The sequence below is a fragment of the Polypterus senegalus genome, chromosome 12 (assembly GCF_016835505.1).
Source record: "Polypterus senegalus isolate Bchr_013 chromosome 12, ASM1683550v1, whole genome shotgun sequence".
NCBI classification, from domain to species: Eukaryota; Metazoa; Chordata; class Cladistia; order Polypteriformes; family Polypteridae; genus Polypterus; species Polypterus senegalus.
In genome coordinates, this window is record NC_053165.1 from 34,800,232 (window position 1) to 34,812,151 (window position 11,920).

The window sequence follows — 11,920 nt, forward strand, 5'->3', positions numbered from 1 at the left end:
CTCCCTGCGTGGAATTTGCATGTTCTCTGCGTGGATTTTCACCAGGTACTCCGGTTTCCTCCCACAGTCCAAAGACATGCAGGTTAGGTGCATTGGTGAGTCTAAATTGTCTCTAGTGTATGCTTGATGTGTGGGTGTATGTGTGTGCCATGCAGTGGTCTGGTGCCCTGCCCGAGGTTTGTTTCCTGCCTTGTGCCCTGTGTTGGCTGGGGTTGGCTCCAGTAGACCCCCGTGATCCTGTAGTTAGGATATAGCAGATTGGACAATGGATGGATGGATGAAAAGGTCTTTATTGTGAACGTACTGTAAATATATACCCACAGCATGGTCATGGGTTCCAAATACATTTCTTTCTTAACAAATCACATTTAACTACACGTATCTCCAGATTCATGTGTCCTAATATAAATTCATACTGCATGATACTCATTGTGGAATCATATTGTAAAATGAAATGTGTATTATTATCTTTTTATTCTTTTGGTTGCTGCCAAACCATTAATCATTCCAAAGATCTGTGTATAGCAAATAAAAAATAATATAAAATAAATAAGCACTGCAATAAAACGGTCCACATAGTCATACACACAGTTATACCAAATTATGCTCTCCATCACTGACAAATTTTTGATAAAATACACAGGTAGATATTCTTTGGATAATGACAATGAACACAGTCCTAATAATAAAAATATTCTCAAAAAATACACTCATAACAATGTAGACAAAATAAATACATAAAAATAAATAACAGTAAACAGCCTTTTTATTTTTTATTGAACTCAGAATAATGGATATAAACAATTAAAAATTGTAGGAAAATTATGAAATAAACAAATAAAAAGTTAAAAAATTGAAATGAAATTCAGACACCACTACACTGCATGCAGACAAACATGAACTGTGAGGCCACATCCACTGTCCACCATTGGATATTCTTTGGATAATGAAAATTAAACTAGTAATAACATATAACAACATTCTAAGAAGACAGGAAGTGAGATCAGAGGGGTCGGGCTCAGGAAGATCTTCAGCCATAGGTTCGAGCCCGAACGTGACATCACAAGGGCCCGAGCTGGCAAGGTCTTCTTCCATAGGCTTGGTCCCGGAAGTGACGTCAAGAGGGCCAGGTGGAATCTCCTGTGAATGGTCTGCAGGCAAGGGAGGAAAAGAGTAAGTACACTCTGCCACATCCCGGTATGATTCTTAACTACCCTTACTCAAGCCCTTTAGCTGCCTCCCATGCGCACGTGTGTGACAGGTGACTTTATGATTACACATGCCTAGACTTCAAATGAGATCTTCATAGATGTTTCCTATTTGGTCTGTTAAATTTACTTATTTATTTTTAATTACTTTAGATTGATAAAATTACATTTCCTATATCAAGTTGAATTTATACAGCAAATGAGTTCATAATCAAAACAGAAAAAACAAAAATTAAAGACATCATAACATCAAAGTTAAAAAAGAAGCAGGAGCAAAAAAAAATATAAAAACAAAAAATAAAAAACAGAATTAATAATAATTCATTTTATTTATTCATAGACGCCTTTCTAAACACTCAAGGACACCGAACAATAGATAAAACATACATTATAAACAAAACTAAAATACAAAATTTAAAATCAGACAGAGCAATTGTACTCAAAGATAAAAAGCAGTCTAAACAAATGAGTTTTAAGTTTAGATTTGAAAAGTGAGAATGAATCAATATTTCTAAGCTCAGATGGTAGTGAGTTCCAGAGCTGGGGAGCAGAGCAACTGAATGCTCTGCACCCCATGGTGGTAAGACAGACGAAGGGGACAGTCAAGTGAATAGATGAAGAGGATCTAAGGGTGCAGGAGGGAATGTCAACATGGAGGAGGTCACACAGATATGGAGGGGCAAAGTTGTGGATAGCATTAAAAGTTAACAGAAGAATTTTGAATTGAATGCAGAACTTAACTGGAAGCCGGTGAAGCTGCTGCAAGACAGGAGTGATATGGTGAATAGAGGAGGTTCTAATAATGATGCTGGCAGGCTGAATTCTGGACCAGTTGAAACTTATAAAGAGATTTGCTAGAAAGACCAAAGAAAAAGGAATTGCAATAATCTAGACGAGAAGTGACAAGGCTATGAACAAGAATAACAGTGATGTGGGGAGTGAGGGAGGGGTGAATACGATTAATGTTACGCAGGTGGAGATAGACAGTCCGAGAGAGTTTATTGATGTGGGACTGAAAAGATAAAGTACTGTCAAGGATGACACGCAAGCTCTTAACCTGTGGGGAACGGGAGACAGAGGAATTATCAATAACAAATAAAAAATTATCAGTTTTGGATAATGTTGATTTTGTACCAATGAGGAGAACCTCAGTTGTGCCACTAATTAATTTAAGAAAATTTGTAGAAAACCAGAATTTGATTTCTGCTATGTAATCAATAAGCGATGAGGGTGGAAAGGAAAAATAGGTTTGCTAGCAAGGTAGAGCTGGGTGTCATCAGAGTAACAGTGGAAGCTAATGTTATATTTACGAAAGATATTGCCAAGGGGAAGGAGGTAAATAATGAAAAGGAGGGGCCCCAGGACAGAGCCCTGGGGCACACCTGAAGTAACAGTGGTGGATTGAGATGTGAAAGTTTTAAGCTGAATGAACTGAGCGCAGACTGAGAGATAGGATTTAAACCAATCTAGTGGTGTGTGGGTAATGCCAATCGAAGATAATCTATTGAGAAGAGTAGTGTGAGAAATAGTATCAAAGGCCGCACTCAGATCAAGAAGGATGAGAATAGTGATTAAAAGGAGGTCATTAATAATTTTGATAAGTGCCGTTTCTGGACTATGGAGGGGGCGAAAACCAGACTGGAACTGTGCATACAAATTATTTTGAGATAAATGAGAGTGAAGTTCAATGGCCACTATTTTTTCAAGAATTTTGAAAATGAAGGGTGGATTAGAAATACAGTGATCCTTCGCTATGTCACACTTCGACTTTCGTGGCTTCACTCCATCGCGGATTTTATATGTAAGCATATCTAAATATATATCACAGATTTTTCACTGGTTTGCAGATTTCTGTGGACAATGGGTCTTTTAATTTATGGTACATGCTTCCTCAGTTGGTTTGCCCAGTTGATTTCATACAAGGGACGCTATTGGCGGATGGCTGAGAAGCTACCCAATCAGAGCACGTATTACGTATTAAATAAAACTCCTCAATGATATATATATGCTTCCCGCGCGGTGCTTCGCATACTTAAAAGCCCAAACAGCACCTATTGATTTTTGCTTGTTTGCTTTTCTCTCTGTCTCTCTCTGACATTCTCTGCTCCTGACACAAACCTTTGAAGAGGAAGATATGTTTGCATTCTTTTAATTGTGAGACGGAACTGTCATCTTTGTCTTGTCATGGAGCACAGTTTAAACTTTTGAAAAAGAGAAAAATGTTTGTTTGCAGTGTTTTAAAGTCCCTGTCTCTACAACCTCCTGCGTTTCTGTGCAAATCTGTGACCCAACTGTGACAATATAAAAATATTATAAACGTATGTTTTTTACTTTGCGGAGTTTCACCTTTTGGGGTCTTGAACGCAACCCCTGCGATTGAGGAGGGACCACTGTAGGACGAAAAGTTCTGAAATTAGTAGGATTGGTACCAGGTTTATTCAGTATTGGGGTTATTGCAGCAGTTTTAAAAGATGAAGGAATAGTTCCAGTAGTAAGAGAAGAGTGGATTATAGCAGAAATAAGGGGGGCCAAGTAGGAGGCTGAAAAGAAGAAAATGAGTGAGTAGGTGGATGAAATTCAAATGAAGTCCTGGAGGAATCCGTACCAAGAGACTGGGATATCATCTGGATTTTTTCATTAAAAAAGGACATAAGGGAATTGTAAAAATCAGTTAAAAAAAGGTGAGAAGGTAAAGAATCCGGGGGTTGTGTGATATTATTAAGCCGTGAAAACAATGACTTGGTGTTACCTTTATTGGAAGAAATTATGTGAGTATAATAGTTAGATTTAGTTTGGGCAGTACAGTCCTTGTAATAAAGTATATGGTTTTTGTACATCTCTTTGTAAACAAAGAGTCCACTTATTTTATACAACCATTCAAGTGGCTTTCAAAAGCCGAAGTTCAGGCGTGAACCAGGGAGCAGAAAAGGAGAAAGAAACAGATCTAGTTTTTAATGGAGTGAGAGAGTTAAGAATTCCATTAAGTCCAGTGTTATAGCATAAAACCAGTTCTTCAGGAGTGGACAAATTATGAATATCCAAATGGGAATCAATACTAGAGGAAAGAAAGTCCAAGTTAATAATCTTTATATTACGGAAAGACATGAGACGGAAAAGCTTAGTATTGGAAAGATCAAGTTTCACATTGAATGAAATAAGAAAATGATCAGTTATGGGGAGTTCATCTGTAGTACAATCAAGCTGGGTAACTCCAGAAAAGCAAATCAAGTCCAAGATATGTCCTTTAGAATGAGTAAGAACATCACTATGCTGCTGGAATCCAAAACTCTCAAGGCAGGATGTAAAGTCTCTAGTAGGAGGAACACTGGTATTATCCATATGTATACTGAAATCCCCCAGAAGTATTATGTTTGATGAAACAGTAGATAATTGTGTAAGAAAAACAGCAAAGTCGTTCAGAAAATAATTATTTGATTTAGGGGGACGGTAAAGAGTTGCAATAATAGTAGGAATAGGTCAAGTTAATTGACACACAAGAGATTCAAAAGAGCTGAAGGCAGGAACAGACAATGGCAGGACTTTCCAATTCTCAAGATACATTAACGTGAGACCTCCTTCCCAGCCAGAGCCAGGGTTGACAGATGTAAACAAACCCCGGGGGAGTGGATTTGTTAAGTTGGGAAAAGTCATGAGGTTGTTGCCATGTCATGGTTAGACAGAAAAAGATGCCACTTGCTCTTAATTGAGCGTATATTCAACAGACCGAAGTTGACAATGGCGTTATCACATTTAGCAACGGTGTTAGCCGATCGGGGTAGGCTGGCTAACACACTGTGGTCAGCGACCCTGCCTAAGTTAAGTGGAGGACGTCGAGAACTGGACCAGATAGAGTTTATTATTTTCAAAGTGTCAGCCTGGAAACTACGGCGGGACCCACGGTGGAGGAATATTTCATTCCAACCCAGTTGCTTAATTAGAAACCAATCCTTGCCAGTCTCAGACCTTATTTAATCTTACAGCTTGCTACTCTGTAATGTAAGGTTCTTATATCATAGATTTTTTCCTTTCCAAGGATATCATCCAAATGATTTTTGAACCTAAAACATATAATTTTCAGTCTGTCACATTTTTCTATAAGTTTTTTTTATTAAATCAAATAGTGCAGCATGAACACACACAGAGATATAAATGGAAACAAGCTAGATGGAAAACCTTTGGCTGCTTCGTCATTTAAATCTTATTGTTAATAAGGAGCCATTAAAACACTGAGTACAGCTGTTTAAGATTGAAATAAGCAATTAAGGGTGGGGAACCTTAACAAGAGAGACTACTAAAATGAAGTATCAAAATGTCACTTAAGCAATAATTGACTTCTTATTAAGAAACTGGGTTGGAACAAAAACCTGCAGCTACTGTGGCTGTCCAGGACTGACATTGCCCACCCCTGAGCTAGAGTGTTTTAAATGCATGGCTGCCTTTCACTCCTATTTTGAGATGTTAATTGAAAGATCCTTTTCTTGCCTTACTCTATAATCTTTAAAAACAAGATTCTTTGAAATGCTTTTATATATTGTTGAGATGCTGCCTGAGACTTCAAGGCTGATCAGTACTTCTTCTGGAATAGAAATGGGTTGGAGGTGTGGAAAATTGAGTAGGTTTCTTTTCACAAAATTTCTAAATTGAAAGTAGCGGAAAAATTTTGTTGCTATGGAATTAAATTTGAAAAATAATTGTTCATAAGATGCAACTATATACAGTCCTCTGAGTTAGGTTACGTTAGGTAGACTTTATTATCCCAGAGGGAAATTAGTAATTGGGTAGTAATTGGGCATTAAAAACTACGATGCTAGGAAAATTGTATTGCAAACGAAGGTGACTATGTAGAAAAGTGATGAAATTTGTTTTTGAAATTCTTAATAAATAGAGTTAAAAAGTTCGGAAACTTTTTGAACATTCCTCGATATATATATATATATATATATATATATATATATATATATATATATATATATATATATATATATTCCTCCCCCACTATTCATTTGAGAGAGAGCGGATCAGCGAGTGGAAGCAGAGAGCGGCAGCGTCTCCCACAGGCCCTTTGCAAACACCCGAGCAAGTTCACCTGAGGTAAAGCCAGCAGCTGACCAGTAAAAACAGTGAGAAATTAAAGTCGATCGCTCAGTGGGTGGTGGAAACTTAAAGCGACGGTGATTCAGCTGAACACGGAAAGCCGAAAGCACCTATAAAAACGGCAAAGATGACTTCAACACTTAATGTAAGTTCTATCTGCTCTCTGCCCATCGAGGGCACGTTTATATGTTGTGTGTCCTGCAGTATGTACAGCTCAGGTTTTCCGGTCAACAGTGCAGATAGCTTCACCTGCCAAAAATGTTTAGTTAATTTAGAGTTGGTCGGGATAATACGCGAATTGGAGGACCACGTTAGGAATCTGATAGCGATTAGGCAAACCGAAAATTGGATCGACTCGGTTTGTTTAGACAATTTGGCTACTTCTGATTCGGCTTCAGTCTCTCCAGCTCCCACTGTAGCCAGTGCGCGGCAGAAATCAGCAGCACCAATTCAGCCACAGGGCGAGTGGGTAACAGTAAGATGGGGATCTAAGAATCCAAAATTTAGTCCCCCAGCACCCAGGTCACCAATTCGGACCCAGAACAGATTCTCAGCTCTCCGCAGCGCGCCTGTGGAAACTGAGAATAATAAAGTGCTCATAATTGGCAATTCCATAGTGCGGAATGTTAGAATTCCAAACTATGTTAAACCAGCAGTTAATGTTAAGTGCCTCGCAGGGGCCAAGATTTCTGGCATAGAGGCCGCATTGGACCGTGTCGCCGACGATGAAGTATCTACCTTATTGCTGCATGTCGGCACTAATGATATTTATTTACAGCAATCTGAGGTATTAAAGCGGAACTTCATCTCTCTATGCACCAAAGCTAAAACAAAATGTCGGAATTTAATTGTATCTGGTCCCTTACCAAGATTATATAGAGGGGATGTGGTTTATAGCAGATTGCATTCCTTTCACTGCTGGCTAGGAACCTGGTGTGCAAATAAAAGCATAGCATTTGTGAACAATTGGGATGATTTTTGGGAAAGGCCTGGATTTTTCAGAAGAGATGGTCTTTAACCTAACTGGAGGGGATCTTATGTATTATCCCAAAATATGGCAGCAAAATTGCCTGGTTGACTAATTAGAGCACCATCCTTAATTTAATTGATAACCAAAAAATAAGGTGTATAATAGACCAAGGGATAAAACCAGACCCTCCACCAGGGGCATCTGTAATAGAAATTTACTCAAATTAAAATAAAAAATATATCAGCAGTTCAGAAAGAACCATGCAGTTTTAAATGCTGTTTATTGAACATTCGCTCTCTTGGCACTAAAGCTGTTTTAGTAAATGATATTATATTAAGTACAAAATCTGATCTGTGTCTTCTTACTGAAACCTGGCTTAGTAAATGTTTTTAAAACATTTAGGCAACTTTACATCCTTTGAGGTATTCATTTTAAATATTAAAACAGATTCCAACACAATTATAGTGCAAGTCTACAGACCACCAGGGCCATATTCATTGTTCATGACTGAATTTAGCAACCTTCTATCTGATTTGGCTATAAATTATGATCACGTAGTTCTGATGGGGGATTTTAATGTACACATTGATGTGGAAACTGACACTTTTAGCAAATGTTTTAATTATTTGTTAAATTCAGTAGGATTTTGTCAGATTGTCAAAGGTCCAACTCATAATCATAACCACACATTAGATTTAATTATAACTTACAAAGTTGAAATTCAAAATTTAAATATTACTCCATTAAATGTAGTTATTTCCGATCACTTTTTAATTACATTTGATTTAGTTCTGCCCATGCCAACGCACTCACAGATTAAAACAAAGACAGTGCGACATCTAGATTGTAATTCTGCTTCAAAATTTATAGATACCTTGTGTAAGTCGAGCGTAATTGTGGGAAACCGTTTAGATCAGTTAACATCAAATGTAAACATGGAATACAATTTAGATCAGCTAATATCACATTATAATGTGACCTTGAGAGATGCTCTGGACACAGTGGCTCCCCTTAAAACAAAAGTGATCAAAGCACATAGAAACTCTCCCTGGTTTAATGAAAATACTCGAGCTCTTAAATTAGAGTGTCGAAAACTGGAGCGCAGATGGAGAACAACAAAGCTACATGTCTTTCAAATTGCATGGACAGAGAGTGTTAAAAATATAAAAAGCCCTCTTTAAAGCTCGCTCAGAATACTATTCTACATTAATAGATAGCAATAATAAAAATCCTCGGGTACTGTTTAGAACAGTGGCTAAATTAACAAATGGCAATTCAGATCAACAGTGCAAAATACCAACAGATATTGGCAGTAAAGACTTTATGAACTTCTTCAATGAGAAAATTAAAAATATAAGATCCCAGATCTCAGCATCACAGTACAAACCAAATACTAGCTTAGCAGACACTGCCGCACATTGCATTCAGCACTTTAGTAACTTTAATCTTGTAACTCACCAGGAAGTCTTAACTTTAATTACTAAAATGAAGCCTACTACTTGTTCCCTAGATCCAGTGCCAACAAAACTAGTAAAAAGTGCAATGGATGTTCTTGCAGCGCCTATTCTAACCGTTATCAAAAGTTCATTACTGCATGGCACCGTACCTGATGCACTAAAAGTGTCCGTCATTAAACCTTTACTTAAAAAGTCCCACACATACTAAATCATTATAGGCCTATTTCAAATTTACCATTTCTCTCTAAAATACTAGAAAAAATAGTCGCCATTCAGCTTCAGTCACACCTTACGCATTACAATTTATTTGAGAAATTCCAGTCTGGCTTTCACACTGGTCATAGTACAGAAACTGCACTAACACGGGTTGTAAATGACATTCTGATATCCTCTGATGTAATTATGTAATTATGTTGTTGGACTTAAGTGCAGAATTTGACACCATTGACCATTCTATTTTACTGCACAGGCTAGAAAACGATGTTGGGCTTACAGGCCCCGTGCTCGCTTGGTTCAGTTCTTATTTATCAAATCGATTCCAATATGTACAGAAATGTGCTGACAGTACTCCATCATTATACACAGAAGTTCAATATGGTGTCCCGCAGGGCTCAGTACTGGGACCTTTACTTTGTTTACCTTTACCTTTGTTTTCACTTTACATGCTTCCACTAGGATCTCTCATTAGGAAACATAATGTTAATTTTAACTCGTATGCAGATGACACCCAGTTATACCTTTCTTTTAAATCAAATGAAGTTTCTCCGATGTTGTGTTAGTGAATTAAAGGAATGGATGAATGAGAACTACTTGTCTTTAAATACAGATAAAACAGAGATGTTAATTGTTGGAGATAATGATTTTGATCACAGCAATATTTTGTTGTCATTTAACTCAGTTGGAATCCCAATTAATTTTACTGAATCAGCCCGCAATCTAGGAGTTATCTTTGATTCTAGCGTGTCATTTAAAGCACATTTTACAAAGTTGTCCAAAACATGTTTCTTCGATCTTAAAAATGTTAGGAAATTAAGGTGCTTTCTAAATAAACAGGATTCGGAGAAATTAATTCATGCATTTATCAGCCGCACGATCAGCTTTCATCGCCGCATCCACTGTATGAGGCGTGGTTACTTGGCACCCGGAACAATACAATACCGGTGCCCCTTCGTTCAACCCTCCTGATTTATATACAGTACAGGTGTGACTTACCTGCACCACCGTGTCCCTCTGGCTGGAGAATCCAGCATTATGCCACTCCATCCACTCCTGCAGAGCCTTCAGAGGCATGATCGCCTTTTCCTCCACCTTTTCCACCATCTCATAGAGGGCATTAATTATCTGGAGAAGCGACTGTACGGGCTGAAGACCCTCTTCAGCTCATGCATAGCCGCAATCAAATTGAAAACATCAGTCAGGTCGTCTTCGTGCTCAGGATTGATGTTCGTTGGTCCCACCCTCATCCAATCATCGGCGGGCACATAACACACTTCGTCCAATCCTTTGCCTGTCTGATTTGCATCAGTTGAATTTTTTTTAATTGCACTGGATAGCCGTCAGGAGCTGCTGCTTTCCCAATTTGGAGTGAGTTTATGGTATTCAGTAGTTCTGAGAGTGTCAGGTGTTTGTCTAGACCCTCTGCTCTGAGATTATACTACTGTTGTGTTTGTATCACATCAAAAAACCTAAATTATGTCTCATCTTCTTCAAACTGGGTAGAATATAAAGACTTGTAGTATTCCCTAAATGTATAAATTATATTTTTATGGTTAATTTTTATCTCCAGCTGCATTGGTAATTTCTGTTATTGCATTATGAATTTCTTAATTCTGGATTAGTTGACCTAAGATATTATTAGCCTTCTCTCTGTTTTCATAATAATGATGTTGTGATCTAAAAATGGGTGGTTCAGTTTCTGAAGAAGTTAAATTTTGATTGTACAGTCTGTCTCTTCCTGTAAAGTGCATTTGAAGATCTGATGTATTCTTGATCTATTTTGGAAATCTTGATTATTAAACCTGATGTCTTCTTGGTCTCCCATTTATTTGACATTATCTACAAGAAACCAACATCAAAAATTCCTACTGATCCCACTCTGGCTAATCAGTTAAATCAGTTTTATGGTCATTTTGAAAGATAATGGGACATACATTTATTGTATAGACGTTGTGAAAAATTTAGCTGATCCAATTTCTTTGCAATCAAAACTGGTCCTTACTTGTTAAGTGAGTCTCCTGTAAAAATACTATCTTAGCATCTTGGCCTGTTAGATGGGAGAATATTTTTCTTTTTTGATCTTGTTTGAGAATTTTGGCATTCCAACTGACAAAGTTCAACGTTAGCTCAGCGAGATACTGATTCTGTGTATATTTTGTATTCTTAAATAAAAGTAGTGTTTTGTTTCATAAGTTAGCTTTAACCTTGATTTTATATTATTGCAGGTATTATGGCTAAGGAAATTATCATTATGTTGTTCCTAACAGTTGTGGAATTAAAAAGGATATTTAATAAGTCATTTGCTCACTTTCCTTCTACCCCCTCCCTAACCCTGCCCTATTTTGTCTAACCAAAAGAAGGTAGGCCACACTTCACAGAGTCCCATTCCTCTGACAGGCCAAGAGACAGGGCAAGTCCAAAATAAAACAACCCCAAGGCGGTGGTATAATAAGGATTGTATTGAGATATTATATTATAGTACAGTCCATATACAATAAACCTAGGGTATGATGTTAAACAGTCTCCTGAAAAGGAAAATTCTACCCATTCTGTAACATAACCATAAGCAACTTTAAATTAAAGGAGTTTCATACGCTTATATACATAAAAATTAGGAACATGTAAATTCATGTATATGCATGTAACTATAAACTTACAAGCACTCAGGTATACGTGTATTAAGTCTAATATCACTTTGAGTTACTTAATGGTTACCCAAATACACTTATATTTATTTGAGTGAATTTCAATATAGTAACTGAAAGTGTCCAAAAATAAAAGGGTATAGTTATGGTAAATTGTATATTAGAGATAGACCAAGTAGCAAGCAGATTCTTCTTTGGATTGCCAAGACATGATATTTCTCACGTTGGTGTTTTAAAGTATGTTGAGATCAGTCTTTTAGCCCTGCCCTGTTTGGTTCAGATATGCCACTCAAAGTGAAAAATTTTCATTGCCCAGCTCACTTCCCATTT